The sequence below is a fragment of the Nicotiana sylvestris genome, chromosome 8 (assembly GCF_000393655.2).
Source record: "Nicotiana sylvestris chromosome 8, ASM39365v2, whole genome shotgun sequence".
In the NCBI taxonomy this organism is placed as follows: Eukaryota; Viridiplantae; Streptophyta; class Magnoliopsida; order Solanales; family Solanaceae; genus Nicotiana; species Nicotiana sylvestris.
Genome location: NC_091064.1, coordinates 67,112,280 through 67,135,045, shown reverse-complemented (window position 1 = coordinate 67,135,045; position 22,766 = coordinate 67,112,280). Strand labels below are relative to the sequence as shown.

Below are 22,766 nucleotides of genomic sequence, written 5' to 3'. Positions count from 1 at the left end.
TGGCGGTGGTAATCTAGCTCCTGGTGGAAGTTCATCTGATGTGCCCAACTATCAAGGATACACGTAGTGTTTTGTTTCTGTAATGTGGTTGTAATAAGTGTATGTACTTGTTTATCTTGCAGAATGTATGGAAAAAAATTATGTTTCCATTGTTGTTAAATCTTTTTGATATTTAACATTAATACTTCAGTACAATAATCTAACATAAACCCCCAAAAAAAACAACCTTCAAAACAATCTTTTTGATATTTAACATTAATACACGTAGTGGCATTTTTTTAATGGATGTTGTAATGTTTATTCAAAAGGACTTTGAAATACATATGACTTGATTCAGTTTAAGAAGCTTTCTTATACCCGAAATAATTATTATCACGTGAAGCATAGCACAGTTACATACCATGTTACGTGTATTGTCTTGTCGACCTGAAAAAGTTGTCGTTATGAAAAAGTTATCTTCTGGAAAAGCATTATTGTACCGTAAAGAATTATTAGCACGCGAAGCATACCGCGGTTACAAATCACGTTATGTGTATTGTCTTGTAAATCTGATAAAGCTGTCGTTCTGGAAAAGATCTTCTAGAAAAGCATTATTGTACCGTAAATAATTATTAGCACGTGAAACATAGCACAGTTAAATACCACGTTATTTATTTTTCTTACCTATAAATGACCAGCGCATTTTAGTTGTTATATGCGCTTAACCACAACAAATAGCAAAACTTTCCATAAATTTATCATTTTTCTTGCATTAACAAATGTCTGGACGCAATGACCAACCAAGGTGCTATTGTGGCTAACGTGCGATTATGAATGCATGTTGGTCCGATGGTAATTTTGGGCGCAGATACTGGATGTATCTATACAGATTTGGAGGCAATGACGCTTTATATATATATATATATATATATATATGTGTGTGTGTGTGTGTGTGTATATATATATATATATATATGTATATATATGTATATATTTTTAAAGGAAATAGTCCAAAGGTTAAGTTAGCAAGAAAGACGCTTTATATATTTTGGTCACTATATTTTTTTTCCACATATTGTTATTCTTTGAGTCCAAAAAATTATATTTTGGTTTCGGACTCCTTATATTCTAGTTCAAAGGCAAAGATTGTGAAAAGTGTATAAAATGCAGACTAGAATCTCGGCCCCACCTCCTCGATGAGAGTCTGACCAGCCTAGTTCGAGGCAGGTGAATGTACAAACTGGACATATAGTCATTGATTTGACGCAAGGATGACTTATAAATGTGGATAGATGAGCATACAATGAATGAGAAGTTAAAGATGATTTCTCCATTCCTACCATCTTAGATTGACGCATCTTTGCTTAGAACCCGTTTCTATCACAGATTGTACTGAAATATTTCAGTTTAACATGCATCTACTACTCTCACATTTTTCGTCCCTGCCAATACTAGTTCAATTTACGTCTAAGGCTTGAACCGAGCTTCCGTTGCAAAATGTGAATATCCTTCTTATATAGACATGAAATGTTACAATATACTTTGACCAATTTGTCATATTTTTATGATGGAAGATATGATTTCACTTTTCTTGTCTTCACTAAGATATATATTTTGTTTTTTCACCTGCATGGTCATTCCTTTTTTAATTTCATTTCTTTTCTACCAGTGAAACCCAAAACAAAGAAACCTCATTTAATTTCAATTGTTTAGTCCACAGCAATTTCAGAACCACTTCTTTGTTCTATAAATATAATATTACAAGTTCATGCGATGTTCAGCTAAGTAGCTTCACAACACTTAAATTGGGCTTTTTGCTTTTCAGAATGATGTGAGGTCTTTCTTCCGGAAAAAGAACTGGTCCGTCGGCCCAACTTCAGGCAAAAGGGCCAAATTTACTGGGCTTTCAGCAGCTTCTTCTGGAGTCAAAGGCCCAATATTACAAGTAATATTTGTCTCCGTATAGCCCGGACAAATACAGTTAACACATATAGAAGAATACTTTTGGGCCACAATTCTTGTGTATGCATTCAAGGCAGCTTTTGAGAGTTTATAAGCTGCCATATCAGTGGGCCAACCCTTTTCTTCTAATAAACCCTCCTTGAAGTCCATAAGAAATTTAAGTGATTTTTTCTTTCCTATACCATATATGAAACTTTATTATCAAAAATGTGCATAATTTCTAATTTACCCGCCCTGTCCACATTTTTTCTATAGTTATTATACCAATCATTAAATACTAATTAATAGTAGCTGAATATTCCTAATTTGTCGAGCTAAAATTGAGGAACAGAATATTCTAAAAAGATTTGGCGTAAATCAGATCAAATCATATTCTTCCAGATATTCCTATTTAGGCGTGCTACAATTATGGAAGTAAATATTCTTCCAGATATTTTCCACCATTGATAGCCATTAAAAAGCTTGAAAGTTTTGAATTCAAATTTGGGTTTTCAAAAATCATTATTTGTTTGGATTGGGTGTTGTTGAAAATAATCAGGAATATGGTTTGGAGTTTATATCTCAATTTTGAGGGGTTTTGGTGAAGATTAGACTTGGTTTTGACTGAATTTCAGATTGAAACTAAAAGAAGAAGAAGAAGAAGAAGAAGAAGAAGAAGAAGAAGAAGAAGACATATTGCAGAAATTGTAGATAAATTATAGATAAATTGTAGATTATTTGTATTCTGATTGTAGATGCTTTATTTTCTGTTTTCCCAAATAAAAAATGGCTAAAACTCCTACAAATCTTCTGAAAAAACGCAATGATGTCAAAATCACAATTATGCTACAATTGGATGAGAATTGGGATATAAAAATTCAATGTACCCAGTTTGTAGATATTTTGTAGATAAATTATAGATTATTTGTATTCGGATTGTAGATGCTTTGTTTTCTGTTTTAACAAATAAAAAATGACTAAAACTCCTACAAATCTTCTGCAAAAAATGCAATTACATCAAAAATACCAATTATGCTACAATCGAATGGGAATTGGAATATTAAAATTCAATGTACCCAGTTTGTAGATATTTTGTAGATAAATTGTAGATTATTTGTATTCTGATTGTAGATGCATTGTTTTCTGTTTTCACAAATCCAAAACGACTAAAACTCCTACAAAATATTTTGCAAAAAATGCAATTATGTCGAAAATACCAATTAAACTACAATTGAATGGGAATTGGGATATTAAAATTCAATGTACCCAGTTTGCAGATATTTTGTAGATAAATTGTATATTATTTGTATTCTGATTGTAGATGCTTTGTTTTCTGTTTTAACAAATCAAAAACGACTAAAACTTCTACAAATCTTCTGAAAAAATAGTCTATAATTTATCTACAATTTTTCTACAATTTATCTACAATTGCTGCAATATGTCTTCTTCTTCTTCTTCTTCTTCTTCTTCTTCTTCTTCTTATTCTTTTTCTTCTTCTTCTTCGAGTTTCAATCTGAAATTCAGCCAAAACCAAGTCTAAATCTTCACCAAAACCCCTCAAAATTGAGATATAAACTCCAAAACATATTCCCAATTATTTACAACAACACCCAATCAAAACAAATAATGATTTTTGAAAACCCAAATTTGAATTCAAAGCTTCAAAGCTTTTTAATGGCTGTCAATGGTGGAATTGCTGCTCTCTTGTCTCTAGGTTTGTTCTTCTTCATTGAGAAAATTTGAAGCTGAAGGTAAATGTGTGTATGAACTTTGAAGATTTGACTTCAATTTTGATGAACTTTGTTGTTCTTCATTGATGAACTTCAACTGGAGTAAAATGGGGAACCAACTTTGTTGAAGGGTTTCTTCAATTTTCTGTGAATTTAGAGGGAGAATTTGGTTTCAGAAGATGGAAAATAGTAAAAAGAACGTGGGTATGAGTAAAACGTGGGTGGGACTGAGGGGTTAGGAGAGAGAAACGTGCAGATTCCTTTAATTAAAGAGTAAAAAATGTACAATTAATTATACCCTTAATTAATTATGGTATAGAATTGGTAATTTGGTATACTAAGTGTAATTAAGTCAAACCTTAAACATTGAAGGTAATAAGGTTTCCTATGTGGCACAGGAATGTAAAAATTCCTTTATTCAATACTTTATCCACTTTTTCGGTTGTAAGGCTTTTCCCATCACTTAAAGCTTTTATGGCCCATTCATTTGATACCAGCTGAATAGGTATTTCAACAAAATAAAAATTGATAAAAATAGTTATCCATTCAATCGCTTAAATTTAAAAAATATATATTCCGACAGGCTATTTCTGTAAGGATCTCTTTCAAACATGGGAAGGTGAAAAAGAAAAAAATGATAAAAATGCAAGAAAAATGTGATATTGTGAGCTCCAACTTTTTACTTTTTTTTTATATTGTAAATATTTGATTTCTAGTACTTCTGGTGGGATTATACTGGATATGTTATTGTTATTGTATTTGATTCTTAGTACTTATCTCAAATTAGGTACTACAGTTAAATTTAGAGGTCAAGTTTAATAATGTTGGCCCTAATAATTCAGCTATGAAACTTACACAATATATATATATATATATATATATATATATATATATATATATATATATATATATATATATATAATTGTTGGGTGCGGATAAACTTTTACCATATTTTACTAAGTCGTTATTAGCAAATAGAAAAGGAGGGGAAAAAAAGTAATTTCTATGTTTTTGAAGGAAATAGTTCAAAGGTTAAGTTAGGATTACCTTAATTTCTCCAAGCAATGAAGAAATATTAACAACCCTTCGTAAAGGAGACAAGAGGAGTAGTGGAATAAATGCTTCAATCATTCTTTTTGCTCCATAATAATTAGTGGTACACATTCTTCTGCCCATTCAGAAGTCTCAATGAGTTTTTCATTTGACTTGATTGGAGCTTCATCCTCCTGCATTAATTAGTATATTTTATATATAACCATGTCAAAAGATTTAATACAAAATTCAAAATTTTAATTACTATCGGTGAGTACATTTTTTCACACAATTGAATTATTTATGACTTTTCATATTTTCCTTAATAACTATGTGGAACACTTATTACAGCCTATTGGTTAAGAAAATTTGAAATAGGTGGCTAGTTTAACATGACATAAGCTTCAAATAATGGCTACGAGACTCTAATATTCGCAAATGACAAAATGACACTTTGCATGAACTTGATAAATCATCTACTCAACAAATTATGCTTCAATTCTATATAAAGTTAGAGTCGGCTGTATGAATCTTTAAAACAAATTCAATAGCATCGGGTTGTTATAAAAATGTAAGAGAAATTAAAGGGAAATATATGAAGAAACCTTAGTTGTGAGGCCTAAACCTCGAGTAGCATCTCGTTCGATTAACTCCGGAAGGATTGAAACATCTCCTCGATCATTAGTCCATTAATTCCGGTATTATATACCTACAATATCCACTTTCACACTTTCTTAATTACCAATTAGGGAAGGTTTTTTTCAAAAATAAAAATAAAAATAAAAATTATGGAAGGTAAAGTGAGCAAATACACAAGTTAATTATCTTACTCCTGAATATATTCTCGTGGAAAAATAAAAATAAACTGAATATTAATTAAATCCCAACTCGTACAAATAGATTATGATGGTTTAGTTTAGTTCTAAAGTAAACCCTTTCAACTACTCCCTCCGGTTCACAATAAGTGACTAGTTTACTTTTTTATTTTGGTTCAAAATAAGTGTCCAGTTAGGTAATCAAGAAAAAATTCAATTTGTTTTTACTCTTTTACCCTTATGTGTATATCCCTAAAAGGTTTTCTCACTCCTTATTATAACTATGTGACCAATTTAATAAGGGTAGTTTAATCATACTAGGTATTTTTGTATAGGATTTAGCATTTTTTAATGGGCGTGCTAAAAGGAAACTGGTCACTTATTGTGAACATGAGGTAGTACTTAATGTTGTCTCATATTAGAGTTAAATTAAAGTAAACTTGTCTCGTTTTCGTGTTTTTGAGAGTTCCAATAAACAAAAATTTCTTAACAAATCGAGTACTTGCAAATATTTTGATCTGTTTCGTGTGTTTCATATGCTTATTAAATAGATATTTCCAAATGTTTAACTTTTATTCTATGCATTAGCAGTATAATAAATTTTTGGTACTAATACATGCATTAGTACATGTGATTAATCATTTGTAAAGCGTGTGATTAGTAATTGAAAAATTAAACAAATTATTTACAAATGATATGGATTTCCTATCAAACAAAAAGAATGTATAGAAGATTGATTTTGGTCCACATATATGGGACTTTTTATGTCTCCACTGTTCGTCCACTAAACTCCAACTTGACAAGAAACCAAACGATATGATAAATATATATTATAGTCTGTTTATTTTCAATGTATCTTGGATTAAACGATATTAATTAATCTCAGTACAAAAAGATTAGATAATTAATTCAAGGATAAATATTGGATAAATTTCACATATTGTGAAACTAGCTTTCGCTTTTTTTCTTCTTCTTTTGCTGTAAAGTCAAAACTTAATTTTTGTCACTTAAAAATGTATAAAATTTTACTTTTTTTTGGCTAAGTTAAAGAAAGACTTCGTTACTAAAAGGAAAACCAAAATTTAGTTATTACAAGCTAGGGATAGAAATCGCATAGCAATCTTTCCCCATTTGTTTTTATTGAAAACATTTAAAGCAAAATGTGGAGTTATTTCCTAGAATATTGTGCTGTCCACTTCTGGATTTGGTGGAGTCAAATTCCGTCCATAAATTTTTACTACGTTGTTCAGAAAATAAAATGTAAAAAAAAACCCTTATCCGACCTCCGAAAAGCCACATAAGGCATGCCAGATCAGAAAGTGTGAACATGGTTTTGCCATGTCAGCCTTGAGAATTTATGATTAGTGAACGTATCATTTATCGCAATAAACATATAGAACTCGACATATTATCATTTTCATGAGATAAAAGTTATTCCCTTCCACCAATTACCCGATAATATTTATCTGAAAAATATTTTATCTGTGTTATGAATAGTTTGTACATTGGATACTACTTTGGATGCTACATTGGATGTCCATGTTGTGAATAACTTAAAGATTAAATTTCCTACTTTATGTCCATCATCTTTCCTTTTTATGCCTATAAAAGGCCATGTAATTGCAATGGAAAGATACACACAATTGAAGAAGAAAATCTCTTCCTTCTCTATATCTATATTTCTTGTTCATGTTTTACTAAATTACTTTTATTTCATAACACGTTATCAGCACGATACTCTCTCTTGAGCACTTTAAAAAGATTTAAGCATGTGGAGAAAGATAAATCAAAGAGTAGCTAGCCAGAGGAGTGGTATTCTTTAGCATACTGTAAAGCAACTAAAGATCTTTCTCATAATCTTTGTCATTCATCATTTGCTTCTTCATCTACTAATATTTCCTTGTCTTAATTAGTTAACTGATCATAAAGTTTGCACATTTGCAATATCTAAGTCTTTCCAGACCTCCCATTTACATTAGTAGCACCTCAGAACCGTAAACTAGAACTTTAACACTTTATTGCATTGTAAAACTCATCACTTCAAGGATTTTGTTAATATAGAACTTAGAAGGACAAGTTAACTGATAAGAGTTAACTCCAATTACCAAGCATTCTATCATGTTTAGTGGACGTAACACATTGTGATGATTAGTGTTGAATGAAATTCGCTTTGTGAATTGTTTAAAATTAACAGTTAGAGATTTTCTTCAACTGTTCTAATATTTTAGTGAAGATAAATTACTTGACTTCTTGATTTGAATGCAATTTGTTACATACTTCCTTGTTCCTACATATATATTTTTATCTTCCAATTATGTTATTTATTCACGTGGACCAATCTTTTACTGCTTGTGAAGAAACATGGACAAAAGCTGAAATCTTCCGGTCCGCTAATAGCCACAAAATGAAGATAACATTTGGTTTTGGTTGCATTTATCAGCATTTTATTTTTAATTTAATGGAAATAGTTTTGCATCAGATTAAGAGATCCAATTTAGATAAAGAAAGTAAGTTAATCTCACTTCACATTTTATTCAAAATACTAAACTATACTTGATCTGCATATGCCTATTATATTAATTTTGTTTGAAAAATTTAGACGTGAACATTTTACATCAGATGACTTTAGTAATATCACTTGGTTTTATGAGTATTTCACAAAATGATATCACTTCTTTTATGAGTAGTCACAAAATGATAAAAAATTTAAAGGCTTGAGGGTGCATCTATGTATATTTTGATTTATTATGACATTGGTTGAGGGTAAGACAATGGGTTCAAGTCTCAATGCACCATGAGGGTAAGACATTATGTTTGAGTCCTGGTGCACCATTATGATAAGAGTTGGGCCCGGATCTCAACATATCATAGCCTAACATGCCTTTATATAAGTAAGACATTAGGTTTGTATCCTATGCACCATATTGATGATATAATAATGACTAAAGAAGAATAATGTATTTTTCGTGAAAATGCATGAAGCTTGTCCCACTTGATTTACTTCATTAATGATGTGAATGTGAAAGCAGTGCATAATAAGTCTAAATGAAGACAAGTTGTTGGCCAATGAACATGGGTGTGCCAAAGACTAAAATAATAATGGTCATCATTATGATAAATGTAAAAAGGAGAACAATAAGGGTTCTAGGAATAGTTCTTCAAAATGTGAAGGCAATGTTTACCATTAAATTGGTATGAAAGAATAATAAAGCAAGTTGTTGATTATGATCCATTCCTCGAAGACAATGTGACTTCTGATAAGCATGGAGAATGCAGACCTATTCCTAAAGGTAAATGTGGCAATATGTGATAAAAGTAATAAATAAAGACATGCAATGCATGTTTGGACGAATGCCACACAACTCACCTCTAAGGGAGGTTTGAGTGGAATAAAGAGAATAAATATTATTGTGTAGTTACATGAATATATCATTAATCGCGTACATGCGGTACACCAAAAAAAAATTTATTTTGTTATGCCTTATAAAAAGTTATTAAACGAAAAATTAAAGCAAGAAATGATTTTACTTATGATGATTTTGACAATGACAATTTATTATGATACATTTTTTTTCCGTGAATGAGACATTTACCATATTAATGGTGTGATAAAAGATTTGTAGTACAAAAATTATTAAGAGCTTCAAAAAACTAATTTGTTACTACTCGGATGAATAAAATTATCCATGACATTGATATTGTAAAGTCTCAAAAGAAACTTTTTGAGTTTCAAATGTATAAGTCAAAGTGGTTGGCATATTGAGACTATAAATGAAAGAAAGATTGAATATCCTCATATTTCTATAATCACACCGGATAAATATGAAAGGTTACCCGATTTTCTTTCTATTTGTACTACACAAATATAAGCATGATGCTGGAAACATATGCCATAAGTAAATTAGAGGTTTACAGAAACAAATATTAGTTGGCATGACCGGTTAGCCATCCCGGTTCAAATATGATGCGAAAAATTAATTGAGAATTAGATTAGCATATATTGAAGTAATAGAAGATTCTTCAAGAATTCTCGTGTGCTGCTTATTCTCATGATATACCAGTTAAGGTTGGGATTGTATCCCTTGATTTCTGGAACAAATAAAAGGTGATAAATATATGAGCTCAGTCACCTGCCATGTGGACCGTTTACTATTATATGATTTTAATAGATGCATCTATTCTATGGTCACATGTGCATTTGTTATCAACTTGCAGATTGGTTTTTACAAGATTGCTTGCTCAAATTATTAGAGCACACTTCCAGAATATAAATTATGATGATTTATCTTAATAATACTGGTTTAAATCCAAGTTGGTTTAGCAAAAATTATGTGCCTCCAATTATAGCTAAATCATTGGTTATGAGAACAAAACTCTCAAAAATAAAATTTTGTATGAGATGTATTATTAATATACAGTAGCACCTGTACGCATCTAGCCAAGTTATGAAAATTTCTCCCAATCACAATCGGTTCAGGGTCAGGAACCAAATAATTTCTATATAGAAATATGGATGTGCTATATGATTTAATTATTTTACCACAATGCACAAAGATGTATTCCCAAAGAAAGTTGGGAAATGTGTTGGTGATTTCAATATTAGGGGGAAAAAATGGGCAGCTGAGGAAGTGATACATGAAATGAATAATTATGAATACAAATAGATCCTCGTATAAGAAAATATGAACTTGAAGTTCAAGTTCAAGTGATAATTCATTTACAAATTATTGTCAGACGCATTTGCTGACCCAAAACTAAATGTCATATTTCAGCTGTTAATGCTCCAAATAGAATAAAGTCCATGAGGGACAGAGTCTATGCCACACATGAAGCGCAGCAGACCAATTGGTTCCAAAGATAAAACTCCTTGAAGAAGGAGGGGGCAAGTGCTCTAGAAGAGCACCACGACATAACACTTCATAAGACCTCATGAGAGAGGCTCAGGTACCTGAAAATAATGAGATAAAAAAAACCTCAATAAGTTATGTCTTTATTAGATAATAATGGAACCGATATTAAGTGATCATCGACTATATTGTTAATATAATGTAGCGCTCAATATTATTAATATTGACGAGGATCTCGAACTCAAATCTGTCATGAAATTTGGACAGATAAATGATTGGCCAAAATAAAATAAAATATACGCAATCAAGATTAATTTCACCTGAAAAATGTAAAGTTGGACGGATAGTCCCAACACCTGAAAGTATAAAGCCAGTGGAGGTATAAATGTGCTCTTGTGCGAAGAAAGACAAGTCGATAGACATAAAGATGACTTGTATCACAAGAAGATTTGTAAATATCCTGGCATTGATTATATAGAGACATGTTCTCTTGTGGTGGATGTAGTCATTTCAGCTTTTAATCTGGCAATACATAAAAAACTTGATATGCGTATAATGGAAATCATTGAAGGATTTAAATTGTTCTGAAGCATATTATGGTTTCCAAGAAATTTATTAAATAAAGCTTCAATAATCCTTATACGGATCGAAACAATCAGGGCGCATGTGGTATAATCGCCCGAGAAAATACTTGTTGGAAGAAGGGTACACGAATAATTCAATTTGTTTTTGTAAAAGGATCCGGATTTGATTATAATCGCCGTATATGTTGATGATTCAAATATCATTAGAACTCCCGGGGAGCTTTATAAAACAGTAGATTGTTTAAAGAAAGAATTTGAAATGAAAGATCTTGGAAAGACAAAATTTTGTCTTGGTCTACAAATTGAGTATATGAAAGACGGAATATTTGTCCATCAATCAACATATACCGAAAAGTTTTTAAAGCGATTCTATATGGATAAAGCACATCCATTGAGTACCGCGATGGTTGTGAGATCACTTGATATAAAGAAAGATCCATTCCGACCTCATGAAAATGATGAGGAGCTTATTGGTGCCGAAGTACCATATCTTAGTGCAATTGGGGCATTAATGTATTTTGCCAATAATTCCCGACCAGATACAACTTTCTCAGTAAGCTTATTGGCAAGATTTAGTTCTTCGCCAACACAAAGACACTAGAATGGTATTAAACATATATTCAGATACCTCCAAGGGACCATTGATATGAATTTATTTTATTCAAATGAATCCAAGCCATCATTGATTGGTTATGCAGATGCAGGATATTTGTCTGATCCACACAAAGGTTGATCTCAGACAGGCTATTTATTTATAAGTGGAAGTACAACCATATCATGACGTTCAACAAAACAAACTATGGTTACTACTTCTTCAAATCATGCAAAGATAATAGCCATTCACGAAGCAAGTCGTGGATGCGTTTGGTTGAGATCGATAACTCAACACATTCAGCAAACATGTGGTCTTTCTTCGAAAGAGAATATTCCAACAATATTATATGAAGACAATACATAGCTCAATTGAAAGGAGGATATATCAAATGAGATAGAACAAAACACATTTCACCGATTTTTTTTTTCACTCATGATCTTCAGAATAATGGTGAAATAGATGTACAACAAGTTCGTTCAAGTGATAATTTGGCTGATATGTTCACTAAGGCATTACCAACCTCAATATTTGAAAAGTTGATATATACGATTGGAATGCGTCGTCTTCGAGACATTAAGTGATTTTTCATCAGGGGGAGTAACTACACGCTGCACTCTTTTCCTTAACCAAGATTTTGTCCCACTAGATTTTTCTGGTAAGGTTTTTAATGAGGCAGCAGACAATGCATATTATAAATAACTATGTACATCCCAATATTTTTTTTTGTAAGTTTTTAATGAGACACATTATCTTACATGGGCATCCAAGGGGGAGTGTTATGAATAGTTTGTACATTGGATACTACTTTGGATGCTACATTGGATGTCCATGTTGTGAATAACTTAAAGATTAAATTTCCTACTTTATGTCCATCATCTTTACTTTTTATGCCTATAAAAGGTCATGTAATTGCAATGGAAAGATACACACAATTGAAGAAGAAAATCTCTTCCTTCTCTATATCTATATTTCTTGTTCATATTTTACTAAATTGCTTTTATTTCATAACAATCTGATAATTTTTATTGGGTGAAAAAAAACTCTTTAAACATTACAAAAAGTTATCTTAAGGAAATGGATAGTGAGCCATGAAATTAAACTGTTTTCCTTCATAAGGTTTAAAACTATGAAATTATGTACTCTCTCGATCCTAATTTATGTGATGCATTTCAAATTTCGAAAATTAAACTTTTTAATTTTGACCGTAAGTTTGGACATAAAAAATTTAATTAAACATATTTTTTAAAACTACATAAAAAATATTTTAAGTGACAACAATAACAATTCAAAATATTTAAAAGTCATATAAAAATATTTGGGTAAAAAATAAATTTATGTGCTTTCGAAATTTGAACTACATCTCTTAAAAAGGGAGTAATTCCTACTCTCTCTGTGTCAAATTATCCATTGTGCTTATCTTTTATATGACCCTTAAGAAAATATTAAATAGGAGAGATTTTTTTACTGTTTTACCCTTATTATGTCTTAAGATATAATCTCTCTCCAATTAATATTTACACATAATTGAGGTATTTGTGGTTTTCAAGAACAATTAATATTAAGGATAAAATAGTTAAAAAATAATTAATTTAGTCTTGAACTTCTAAAATGATAAATAATTTGACATAGCTACGGAGACGGATGGAGTATTTGAAAATATATATATATATATATTGTTGTGTATAATTGGAAAAAGGAGATGTTACCAGAATATCAAGCTTTCCATATTTAGATTTGATGAAGTCAACAAGAGAGGAAATCTAGCTGGATCCACAACAACAACTTGATGAAACACAACAAGATTCTGATCTAAGCTGCCCTCTTTCATCAGCTTTCCAACAGCTTCTTTTCCTCTTTTCTCATCTCTAGCTGTTAACACTACGACCATCACTCCTTTCTTCATTAGTTGCCTGCAAATCCCATATCCTATTCCTTTGTTTCCCCCCTGTGACTACTGCATATCTGAATTAAGAATATACTAAACATTAAAAATAAAAGGAGAGACAAAAAAGAAATATATTTATGGCAACGAATTAAAGAAAACTTGCTTTCTTGTTTGATGGTTGTTTATGGACTCTTCTGCCATTTTTTCTTCTGAGAGAAAAAACTACGGAGAGGTTCAGGTATATATTTAGTGGCGTTAGGAACTCAGAACCTAGGGGTGATATAACTTATTGCGGATACCAAATTTAAATTTAATGGATTTAATGTTTACATTTTTAGCACAAAAGTTAGTGTACTTTTAAATTAATTATGGGTTTCAGAATTTTGGTTTTTATTTCCATATATATAAATCAATTATTATGATGATGACATAAGTTTAAATAGAGAAAAATGATTAGTTTGTACCAAACTACTGTAGCTTACTTTGTTGAGTGATAAAAATACTTGAAGTGAGTATGTATGCTAGTTAATTAAGTGATAATAATATAATAAAGGCACATGTCATATATATTCATTTGGTTAGTGCAAACGCTGAGTGTGAATCGTTATTTTTTCTAAAACTAGATTACTTTTCAAAAAGCAGTGACTTTAATTAAAAGAGAAGAAGTGTGAATTGGAAATGGAGGGAAATAAAATAGAGGGAAAATGAAAATTTGAAGAAGTGAACTTTTGTCTTGCACTTTGTCCCTCATTGGTGAGGGACAATCACATTTATGTGCTTATATATAGATTCACTTCTTAAAGCTCTTAAAAGGAGTTGAAGAGAATGAACCCTCGCGCCGTCGTCGTCGCTCGCTCGGCTCGGCTTCGGCTTTGGCAAACGATCGATAAGATTATTTTTGTACAAAATTTATTTAATTATTTAATAATTAATTAAATGCCAAATCACTGTTGAACGTTCAGAGGGCCTCGCTGGCCGCGGTTCTGCCGCGACCGCGGTAGAATCGCGGTAGTCAGATTCAGAGAGGCTCTCTGGCCGCGGTTCGGCCGCGATCGCGGTAGAACCGCGGCAGGCCGCGTATTTTCTGAAAAGGCACCTTTCCAGACACCTCTTCTGATATTTGCCTATAAATTCTGAGGCAAGGCTGCATCTTTCAGACACGAAAAACACTCTAAAACTTCTTTCTTTCTGAATATACTGCATCCTAATTCGCAGTCTCTCTCTCTCAAATTCGTAAGTGTGATTTTGCTCCGTTCTTTGAGTTCGTTGGTATCCTGCAGTTTGTATTGCCACTGTTGCAGGAAGGTTTATTCCGTTTTATCCTGGGAGGATTTAATCCATTACCTTGGCAACGTGTGAGGGGGTTAAAATTCCTTAAGGACGCACAAGAAAATTGTGGACTCGGAATATTTCCGATTCTTTACTATTTTATATATTTCTTTATTCTTCTAACAATTTTCTGATTTTTGTTTCAACTCAGTATCGTTCACAAGCTTAAGGAATTTCTATTTACTAACGTTTCTGTGTTGATTATTAAACTGCTTTCTTTATACTTTGTTGGAGACTAAAGCCTTGTTTCTTTCTACTCCTATAATTGTTTCTGTCCGGTTTAAAGTACATAAAAACTTTGTCGGAATAATAAACGTACGGGTTTGAAGTATATAAAAACTTCACCATTATTACGTGTTGTATGGTTGGTTTGGTATTCAGTTTGAAGATATCAAAAACTTCACTGATTAACAAGTTCTGTATTGTTTTCAACTTTACAAAAATATGACGAATGAAAACCAAACTAATGGAAGTGTTGCGGGAACGATTGTTACTGTTACAAGTCGTTCTACTCCTGCTCATGCTATGGCACCGGCAGAAAAACCCGGAAAGTTTTCCGGTATTGACTTCAAACGTTGGCAAATGAAGATGCTCTTCTATCTTACTACGTTGAGTTTGCAACGTTTCATCAAGGAGGATCCTCCGGTCATGGCTGAAAATACTCCGGATGATGAACGACTTGTTGTAACTGAAGCATGAAAACATTCTGATTTCTTGTGCAAAAACTACATATTGAGTTGTTTGGAAGATGGCTTGTACAATGTCTATAGTGTCATGGAAACTTCAAAAGCATTATGGAATGCACTTGAGAAGAAGTACAAGACTGAGGATGCCGGACTTAAGAAGTTCGTGGCTGCAAGGTTTTTGGATTTCAAGATGATTGACACTAGGTCCGTCATAACTCAAGTCCAAGAATTACAAGTCATTGTGCATGACCTCCTTGCTGAAGGTATGACCCGAATCAATAATTTTATTAATAAGATTTATCTTATTATTAATTATGAATTTGTTATTGAAGGTATGGTCATAAATGAGGCCTTTCAAGTCGCTGCTTTCATTGAAAAGTTACCTCCGTTGTGGAAGGATTTTAAGAACTATCTTAAACACAAGCGGAAGGAGATGACACTAGAAGACTTGATTGTTCGTCTGAGGATAGAAGAAGACAACAAAAATGCTGAAAAGAAGTCACGTGGAAACTCGACAATAATGGGGGCAAACGTTGTTGAGGAGGCGCCACAAAATAAGAAGAGGAAGAAGGCTTCCGGACCAAAGAATTACCCAAGCAGGAAAAAGTTCAAGGGTAATTGCCACAACTGTGGAAGATCTGGGCATAAGGTCGTGGATTGTCGTGTGCCCAAGAATGATAAGAAGAAAAAGAATCAAGCTAACAGAGTAAGAAGAAAGAGTGACAGACCTAAATGCCCTGTAGCCTCCTGCTTATAAGTGTGGTGCACAACACACCCATAAACAAGACTCTACTAGACACGGCTTGTAGACTCCCTAGGACAGAACTGCTCTGATACCACTTCTGTCACGACCCAAACCGAAGGGCCGCGACGGGCACCCGGTGCCTTACTCAACCGAGTACCAACGTAACATATCTTTCTTATCATGTTATCATGAGTAAATGAGCTAGAAAACTCGTCCTGAGATAACAAGAATAAAACATAAGGGAATAGTCAACATATGAAGACCCAACATGATATACAAACTAATATATGTGACATACGGGCCTATAAGGCCGACATGACCATTAGTAAACTCGAAACATAGGCCGACAAGGCCATACAATTATCCATACACCTGACATATGTCTACAAGCCTCTAAGAGTACATAAAATCATAAAGGTCGGGACAGGGCCCCGCCATATCAATCAATACATATCCAAAGCATACTGACCAAATAGGCAACTCCGGAGCAAGTGGAGTGCACCAACACCTTCGCTGAGCTGATAGCCTACTAGGAGGACTGTCAACCTATCAATCGGGACCTGCGGGCATGAAATGCAGCGTCCCCAGGCAAAAGGGACGTCAGTACGAATAAAGTACCGAGTATGTTAGGCAGGAAAGCATAAACAAGAACAGTAATGTAAAGAGAGAGATAAAGGAGATACAACCTGTAACATCAGAGTGCCTCTGGGGGTTACTGATATGAAATGCATAATACATATATATACATAAACTTTTTAAAACATTCGCCTCTGTGGGCATCATCATCATATCGTACCCGGCCTCAAAGAGGACTCGGTAAAAGCGTACCCGACCATCATAAGGTTCGGTAGAATCGTACCCGGCCACGTGGAGCTCGGTAAACCCAACTGATCAGTGGTTGCACAATAGGTGCCGTACCCGGCCGACTATAGCGCGGCTCGGTAGAGTAAAATAGATACTATATATAATGCATGCTAGACTCATGGAATCATCTTCTAAACCTTTTGGAGTGACTTAAGAACATTATGGACATCCCTACCATCAATATGAACCTTAGTAGGATTTAAGGATCATACACACTTGTTTAGAATAATTTTATAAGGAAAGAACAACATGGACAACCTTAGTTGCTAGGAGTAGAGTCATTATGAAATAGCGTATCGTTTATGTTCATTTCATTTTAGACCATGCCAAAAGAAAGAAGAAAGTGCCTTAACATACCTTAAACCCGTTGAGTCCTTAATCCCTTCCAAGCAACTCTTCAAACAAGTCAACTCAATCTATCATAGTATAAGGAGATTCAAAATCAGTGCTTGAGCAAAGGCTAAGTCTATAACTTAAGCTAGTAGCTCGTTTACGTAAATTTGGGCAGCATCTCCATTGTAACAAGGGCCTCCTCCAATACCATATACCAACAACAATGACCAGAGCAATCCATCAATACATAATTATCAATATCAAGACACCATATAACCACAACAAGTCACAACTACATTACGACGAGCGGCAAACTCCGATTGGAATCCGTATACCCCTTATCAATCCTTATAGACTTCTTACTTCAACATAAAAGTATCATTAACTTGATAATGAAGTCATTAATCAATGATTCCAGCCTTATACCATATATTTATAACAACGAAAATAATCCACAACTTCAACTATCCCCAACTAGCAACTTTATTCACTAGTTCAGGTCTAGCCCATCCATTTAACTTAATCAATATCAAGATAACCTTAGGTACAAGCAAGAACACAATATACATACCTCCTACAGTAACTTCAAGTCAAAATCCAAGTTATATTCATTTTACAACAACCCTTAATAGCAATACAACACCATAGAAGTGACTTAAGCTAGTCCAAGTATTATCTTATAGTTTATCATCCTAACAACTTAACCAACATACAAGCAAGCTTAAGCACAATTAGTAGGTTGTTATACTCACCTTATACAGCAGCAACAACTTGGAATTTCATCCAAATACAGCCCACAACAATCCTCAATGACAACACAACCTCAAAGAGGTGTTGTTCTTCACTAGAACTAAGTTTTGATGTTGAAATATGGTGTAATCACTTTGGAATCACTTCAAACCCTTGTGATATATGTTTAGGAGGGTTAGGAGAAGTTTGGAGACGAACTTTAGTTGAAAAATGAGCAAAAATAGGCGTCCAAATCGTTTATAAATTGAAGTAGGTCAACCACCGCCTAAGTGGGTCCCATTGGGAGCTGCTTGCGCGGTCTCGCGAAAATGCGAATATCTCTCTACTCCGATGTCGTATTGACAAACGGTTTAATGCATTAGAAACTAGACTCGTAGACCTTCAATTTGGTAGGTAGAACACCCCATTATTCCAAGTATATTTGGAGAAATTCTCAGATACATTTGACCTAAATTTCAGCAAATTTATGAATGTAACTTGTGATGACCTTTGCCAACTCTTGTTCCACAACTTGCTTGCCTTCAAAATGTAGAAAATGAATATCATACGACTAAAATAACTCATAGAATAACCTCCTTATCATGTTAATAACCCTAGTCTCACCCCAAAGTACATGTTATAACATTCGAAACTTGTCGACTTTCGACGAAACTTATTTTCTTCAATTGGTTTAGCTTCTAAGATTTCCAACCCTCTTGGTAATCGTTATTCATGATCTTAAATATTTGTAACCTCCAAGGTAACATTATTAACTTACTTTATTTGCTTCCAAATAGAATCTCATTTCCGAGCTTACATCAATGACTTACGATGTACTCTCACGTATGAAAACTTGGGGTGTAACATCATTCCCCCCTTTGGAACATTCGTCCTCGAATGTTGACTGATGCACTTATCAATTTCATAAACTATGGCTCTTACGAATACTTTAATGTTCATCTTGCCATCTAAGCAACAGTTTTGTGAATAAATCCAAACGCTTGGGCATTCCCCCCTTTTAGGCCTCTTTGTCACGCCATGACATGTGGTCGGAATTTTTCCAACATCGTAACATTTGCTACCTTATATCATGCAGTATGTACGACTGTGTCCTTATATGAGTGCCTAGCGACTCGTCTTCCCTTTTTCCTCCATCTTTTAGCCAATCTATAAGCCTCACCGTATGAACATATACAGAATTATGAAAAGCTGTCCCTCTAGGCATCTATAGGTGTATTGATGTCTTTTGCTTGGTACTTTATCGAACTTAAGACTATTGCTATCTCTTGTTTCATAGCCTTGCATATCTATCCTTATGGATTTACTACATCTAGGCAGGTTATACTATACCATAAAACTTACTTCGTTTTATAATTACCGAGACTTGCTACCCAACTCCAGGTTACTCTCTCGCTGCTTATCCTATATGTATAAATCTAAGTCCTTTAGTGCTTCCTCATTTTTATTCATCTTAAGAATAACAAACAAATCTCATCTCATACTTTGGAACTTGTACCCATCTATTGTTTATTCACCTTAATGTTGATCTATAATCTATCACTGATAACTTGCAACCTCTTACGTAATACACTGTCACTAGGGCTCACATCTTATTGGGGAACATCTGAAGTGATTTTCCTGATCCACCTAGGGATAATACTATACTTCAATAACCATATTTCATTGCATCCCAACGCGATTCATCTTATGGGGGTATTCTAATCCCGTGCAATTAATGAAATCCCTTTCTCGTTAAATCATTACTCAATCAAAGGCCTAAGAATCATCCTCTTATCTATCACAATTACACCCTTATTCTACCGCCAGGGCAACATTCCATCTCTTCTAAATGCACCTAGTCTTAGACTCCTCTGGGTTCATTCAGGCTGTATAGAGTTTTTTATTCATATGGAAATCATCAGCTCCCTTGTTTTGATGGGTTTAATCCCGAGGACATACATATTCTCGTCACCTTCTCACTCATCTTTTCATATCCTTACTCCTATCTACCTAAAACCTTGTTGCTCTACAATACTTTACCTTAGGACCTACACCGATCTATTTATACTACTCCCAACCTTCCTTTAACTTGATAGCACCATAAATTTCCTTTTGTGCCTTCTCAGTTGTCCTTAAATGTAAGCAATTACTTTTGATGGTCGTTCTATCACTTGTTGCATGAATACTTGGCTTGTCCTTTTTGCCCACGAATACTATAATTTCTTGTACCTTATATGATCTCAAACATCACCTTTGATAGCTTCTTTTTTTACCATTCATTAGCCATGATAGGTGCCACTTTCTTATGGAGTGTATACAATATTGTAGTGAGACTGTTGTTACAGGATCATTTACTCTCTAGCTCACTATGCTTAGGTGGAAACCTTCTTCCTTATTTCCTCAACTAGTCTTTCATTGTAGTACTTAGGGAGACCTTCTGGCTCTTGTAAAGTTGCGAGCTTGATATATCGTACACCCGAAGGTAATTTTCGTTATTCTTACTTGCCTATAATAATCCTTAGTTACATAAATTTATGCCTTTGTGCTCGTAGGGTTACTTCTAAGCTCAAATTTTTATTGTCTCCTTAGTGACACTCTCTCTTATTTTCATAAACCTTTAAAAGTGGTACCTTTAATTGCCTCAACTCCTATCTGAATTTTTTTCAAATGATTGCGATCTTGTATCTGCGAGACTAAATTCATTATGCTGCAGTTCACTACATTTATCTTGCATGATCTATTGATTTATCCGTGACCTCTTGTCTAGCCATAACTGGGCTCTTCCTAAATCAACTACTAATTACTCGTTGGTCCATTCTCATATATATATATATATATATATATATATATATATATATATATATATATATATATATTTATTCTGCATAATCCCTCTTGGGATATATCCTTTGTCTTAACTTATCTCTCACCACTAGCTCCAGATGTATCAAATGTCCATTCATACTTATTTATCAATAACATCCTGGCCGGAAACTTTTACTGCCTCTCCCCGGTGTCGTGCTTGTATAATGTTCTGGATTCGCAACATATCTGCAGGAACTGAATAAATGCAACATCATCCCTTTCTCCTTTTTACCACATTCTTCCTTTACCATTCCATAGTTAACTGAACCGCTTAACTCCGACTTAATACCATATCACACCATATTCCCCCCTTCAGGGGAGTACTAAGATTTAGTACTACGACGATCTACCTATACTTGTTTTACCTTTTCATATTCGGCGTCTTTTCACATTATCAATGAACCTTAATCACCTTATGGTAACCTTCTGTACCAGGGATAACTAAATTTCTTACGCACGAAGGTGACACCTACGGTAACTGGCACATTTAGTCCCTTAAGATTAACTCTGCTCAGAGTGCTTGCTTTAGGTAAGCGACTTCCTAAATAACCTTTAAAGGTTATTCGTCTGTTGTCTATTCTATTATTGTTTGGAGCACGATCTTTGAAATCATCACGATGTCGACCATTATCAAATCCTCCGGGCCCTAATTCATGTTCGGTTTTATCTTGTTCACCAGCCCATACTGATTTTTATTACTCTGGGGTCTAACCTTTCCTCCTGGTAATCACGTTGAAGTCACCAACTCATTTCTCGAAATAAAAATATGATTTTATGGCTTATACTCTTTTATTGCCTTAAGGCTTGTCACCTCTTGTATTTTCCTTCACTTTGACTATAGACTCTGTCATCGTGTCATATTTTGATTTACTGTTATCACCCCTATATCACATCTTACTCATGATGCTTCATTTATTTTCTTCTTATTCTCCGGATAATATTCTTTTTGTCTATCACTTTATTCTGAAAACTTCAACAAAAAGTTCTTTCCCTATAAGCTCCCCTAGCTTCATCTCATTAGAATGCCTAACATTCTTTTTTTTTACTCGGGGCTAGAGTCATACTAAGGTAAATATTTGTCCCTTCTAGGATCCCACTGCCTATATTCTGAAATTTTTGAATATTCCAGTATTCGTATCTGATTGTACTACTCTAGAGTTCACCATCTGGGTGTCTTAGAAGGATATCTTTTACCACATTTGTACCATCTTTCGGAAACATTGGTTAATAATAACAACCTATCCACAATTTTTGGGTTACTCTAACTCCAACTGGATCCTGATATCCCATCTTTCTCTTAAATAATATCTGTTAGCTCCCATAGAACATAACTGAGATGGGTGTGGCCAATTGTACTTACCTCTGTCATTGATGAAGGTACCAAAATGCTTATATTTCTCTGCCTGATTTGAAAATATTGATAATCTTCATTATCTGGGTGCCTTGTACCCCTCTTCACCTTACTTCTTTTACTTGTTGAAACTTGTATCTAGCTTCTGAATCCCTCATAGATTTTCACCATATTCGTGAATAGATATCCTTGCCTTAAGGCTCCTTATTAAGAAGCATACACATCTTAGTACACACACGATCTGTTGAAGACCTCATATTTACTCATCATAAGTATGATGTGAAATCGAGTTCCTCTGACTCAACTCTTTCACATCCACATGTAATCTCTTACCAACTATCTTTGTGGAAGTAGGTATCGTTGTATTATGACTAAAGTCGAATTTAGGAGTTTGAATTCTTACAACTGAGCTCTACTGCACGATCTAGAGTAAGAAGAAAGAGTGACAGACCTAAA

General features: G+C 33.6%; 1 long non-coding RNA gene across 1 annotated transcript; it reads right to left on the bottom strand.

Moving 5' to 3' along the window:
• Window positions 1-10,054: 10,054 nt before the first annotated feature.
• Window positions 10,055-13,695, bottom strand: LOC104232742 (uncharacterized). Its single transcript, XR_712409.2, has 3 exons — window positions 13,572-13,695; window positions 13,230-13,485; window positions 10,055-10,445 (listed from the first exon to the last, which is right to left on the bottom strand). It is a non-coding gene; the product is annotated as an uncharacterized lncRNA (long non-coding RNA).
• Between the last annotated feature and the right edge of the window lie 9,071 nt (window positions 13,696-22,766).